Source organism: Carlito syrichta, unplaced genomic scaffold (genome assembly GCF_000164805.1).
Source record: "Carlito syrichta isolate Samal-C Ts95f unplaced genomic scaffold, Tarsius_syrichta-2.0.1 Scaffold315946, whole genome shotgun sequence".
In the NCBI taxonomy this organism is placed as follows: Eukaryota; Metazoa; Chordata; class Mammalia; order Primates; family Tarsiidae; genus Carlito; species Carlito syrichta.
The window spans coordinates 102,794-106,927 of record NW_007260042.1 but is presented as its reverse complement, the minus strand read 5'-3'; the positions used below and the strand labels follow the sequence as shown (position 1 = coordinate 106,927).

At 40.6% G+C, this 4,134-nt stretch overlaps 1 protein-coding gene across 1 annotated transcript in view; it reads right to left on the bottom strand.

Moving 5' to 3' along the window:
* PPP2R5A (protein phosphatase 2 regulatory subunit B'alpha) overlaps nucleotides 1-4,128 on the bottom strand; it is a 78,556-nt gene extending 74,428 nt beyond the window's left edge. Inside the window, exon 1 of the mRNA XM_008073565.1 lies at nucleotides 4,021-4,128. The gene's annotated coding sequence lies outside the window, so the exon portion shown is untranslated. The remainder of the gene's footprint in view (nucleotides 1-4,020) is intronic.
* Nucleotides 4,129-4,134: the final 6 nt, after the last annotated feature.

The following is a 4,134-nucleotide window of genomic DNA, read 5'->3' as shown; positions in this document are numbered from 1 at the left end:
CCAGATTCTTAGTTTAGTTTCCACTTATAAGTGAGAACATGTGGAAATTGGTTTTCTGTTCTTGTGTTAGTTCACATAGGATAATGTTCTCCAATTCCAACCAAGTTGCTGCAGTAGACATTATTTCATTCTTTTTTAATGGCTGCATAATGTTCCATGAGATACACACACACACACACACACACACACACACACCACATTTTATCATTTCATTATCCACTGATCAATTGTTAGGTATTTAGGCTGATTCCACATATTTGCAATTGGGAATTGTGCTACGATAAACATCCAAGTGCAGGTATCTTTTTTATATAATGAGCTTTCTTCTCTTTCTTTGGGTAGATACTTATTGGTGAGACTTCCAAGAGGTTGTACTAATTTGCACCGCCACTAGCTGTCTATAAGTTTTCCCTTTTCACTGCATTTGCACCGGCATCTATTGTTTTTTAAGTTTTGAGTAATGGCCATTCTGACTGGTGTTACGGTGGTATCTCATTGTGGTTTTAATTTACACTTCCCTGAAGATGAGTGATGCTGAGCATTTTTTCATATGTTTCTTGGCCATTTGTATATCTTCTTTTGAGAAATGTCTGTTCATGTCATTCGCCCTCATATTAATGTGGAGTTATTTACTTTTTTTGAATTGGAGTCTCACTGTCACCTAGACTGGAGTGCAGTGCACGCTGCCGGCCACCACAGCCTCTACTTGCTGGGCTCCAGTGATCCTTCTGCCTCAGCCTCCCAAGTAGCCAGAACGACAGGCACGCGCTACCACACCCAGCTCATTTTTGGTTTATTGTAGAGAAGAGATCTCGCCAAGTTTCCCGCATGGGTCTCGATCCAGCAGGTTCAGGCCATCCACTCGCCTCGGCCTCCCAAAGTGCTGGGATTACAGGCTGAGCTACTGAACCTGTACGGCTTATTTACTTTTTTCTTGTGATTTGTTTGAGTTATTTGTAGATTCTGGATATTAGTCTTTTTCCAGATGTATAGTTTGTGAATCTCTTCGCCTATTCTGTAAGTTGCCTATTTGTTCTGTTGATTATTTCTTTTGCTGTGTAAAAGGTTTTTGTTTAATTAAGTCTCACTTATTTGTTTTTGTTGCATTTGCTTCTGGGGTTTTAACCACAAATTCTTTGCCTAGACCAATGCCAAGAGGAATTTTCCCTAGGGTTTCTTCTGGGATATATGCATGGTTTTGGGTCTGATATTTATGTCTTTAATCCATTTTGACTCTGCAATTTTTAAACCATGGTTAGTACTGCCTCCATGACTCATTTTCTATATTCTGGACAAAAGTAGATAACATGAAGAGTAAACAAATTTATTTCAAAAATATTAGAGTCCCTTCTATGTGTCCCATGCCTAAATTTAGGAAATTGTATCAAAGTTTTAAAGTGAAGGGTAGTCTAATTTAATGTTCCTTAAACTTTGTAATTCTGCAGTCAAAAAATGTGGTCAATGCTTTGTTATAGATAGAATGTGTGTGATCCCCTATCCACCAAATTCCTATGTTAAAAATCTAAACCAGGCTCGGTGGCTCAGCCTGTCATCCCGTGCCTTTGCGAGGCTGAGGTGAGTGGATGGCCTGAGCCCGCGGGTTCGAGACCCGCCTGGGCAACTTGGCAAGACCTCATCTCTACAATAAATAAAAAAACATTAGCCAGGCATGGTAGCGCATGCCTGTAGTTCCAGCTACTTGGAAGGCTGAGGCAGAAAGATGGCCAGAGCCCAGCAGGTCGAGGCTGCAGTGGCAAGGAGCGTGCCACTGCACTCCACTCTGGGTGACAGAGTGAGACTCCAACTCAAAAAATAAAAAATAAATAAAAATCACTTTCAAACATTCTGGCATATGGAGTAAAAGTAATTTTTCCTTATTAGTACGTAATCCAAGTGTCTTATTTCCTCACTTAAATTTGCATAAATGGATCCTGAATATACAACTTTCCTTATAATGAATACTGTATTTTCATGCAAATACCTAGAATTAATGTTCCAATTAATTTTTTTCTCCACTAGTAGCCAAATACTATAAATAAAACATTTGTGGCACCTTCAACTTGTTGAACCATACACCATATAACTAAGATAATTATTGATTTTATGCATATTTTTATCAGGTTTTTAAAAGTCAAATGTATCAAAGCCACATCTGGCTTGAAACCAACCATACATTTAATACTCAATTATTTTTATTAAATAAAAGTAAATATAATATTAACAAGTACAACTCTAAGAAATTAGAATATCTTAAGAAACAAATTATATATGAAAATGCTAGCACCAAACCTTCCAACTGCATAAATAACTTGATAATTTAATGAAAAAAAGCAAGAGTATAAAAAAACTGTTTCAAATAAATGTAATATTTAAAATCTATGAATAACAATTCAGTGTCCTAATACGTAAGATGATATTCTTTTATAGCTATGACATCATTCAAAAATTAAAGTCTTGGCAATGCCTACCATTGTGGTCTACCACTTCACTATGTAAATTTCAACAATTTTTGTATGCTAAAGAGCAATCAAATGGTAAATCCGGCAACAAAGACTAAATGTATCTCAAAATCTTTTCAAAAGCCAGTTTAATTCTGACTGTAGGATGTCCCTGATTTAGAAACACCCCAAGAATCAGGGCGATGTAGAGACCGGTCTGAATGGGACTCTGGAGCTATTGCAGGTCAACTGAGATTTGATCTGGGGTTTTCTTTAGACTCCTTGCCAAACTAAGTCTGGATTCATAGGCCCAAAGACAAATCAGAACCAGATTGGCCTTGAAGGGGCTGGAGCTTTTCCAAATGAATTAAAAAATCTGCTGAACATTTATCTATTTTAGTATGAACCTTTAATTTCCTGGCCTTGCAAAACAGATGATCTAGGTTTCTATCAGGTTTCTTTTGTTGCAAATTTTCTTTAAACGTCTAGGAGCATTATCACCCTGTTCCATAATAATTTCTACCTCATAAAAAGCAAAAATACTAAAATTATAAAATTAAAAGTCAGTAATACACAAAGAATAAACTAGAACATCAGGAAATAATTTCCTGAAAATCCTCTAAACCTAGTGGGAAAAGTGAGCCAAAATGAGTGCCAAGTTCTCCTGCAAGGCATTAGGCACGAATACCACTTTGAATTTTACTGTGCAACCCTCAAAGTCCCTGGAATCACTACCTGGCAAACTAAATTCCCATTCCATTGCAAAGCAACACTGTCTACTCCTTTATATGTCCTGATAGACCGTGTGTATCGTCCCAGACAGCAGAGTATTTTTTTTTATAAAGCAGGATTTATTGAGAAGACAGAAAAGCTCCCACAGTGGGAGGGGACCCGAGGGGTTGCCCGACAGTATTTTAAGTCTTTCTATTCTTTAAGCTAAAGGGTAACATTTCAACCTAACGCTCCAGTCAATAAGATACTATACTGGTCAGAATTTTAGGCTTTTTTTCTTTCTAAATACACGTAAAGGCCAGCTAACTCTTAACTGTTGCTTGCATTCGGATTCCCGGTCTGAGGACTCTTAGGAACAATCAGTGGGACGTAGAGTGGAGTAAAGGATGGGGGCAGTATGGCTTTATACCTGGAAAAGTAGAGGACGAGCTAAAGGTGGTGGAACAGAGGCGCAGGGACTCGGGAAAGTGAAGGTCAGGAGATGAGTGCATTGTTAAAGCGAGACAGGGAGAAGGGATGCCTGGGAAAAGAGTGAAGAATTCTACCTCGCGGGAAGCAAGATAGGAAGTGCAGGTTAAGCGAGCGCGCAGGTGGGAAGAGGCGTTGGCTTTCCCTGGGATGGGAAGAGTTAGGGTGAGAATTAGAAGTAAGAAGCAAGACTCTTGGCAGCAAGCCTGTTCGAATAAAAGGAGGTAGGGGAACACCAAGGCACCGTGGGGAACGCGGCTCACACACGACGAGCCCCCGCTGGGGAGGAGACGAAGCCCCAGAAGGAAATGGCTCTGCTGGCGCAGCGGCGAGCGCTGCCAGTCCCCGCGCGCGCTCCCAGGGCTGCGCCCTCGGAGGTTACCTTTGAGCTGGGGCAAGGGGTGCAGCTCCGCCTGGCTGCCCTGGCTGCGGAACTGCGACGAGCCCTGGGAGCGCTTCTGCCTCTGCGCCTTGCGCACCGATTTCCGGGTGAAGC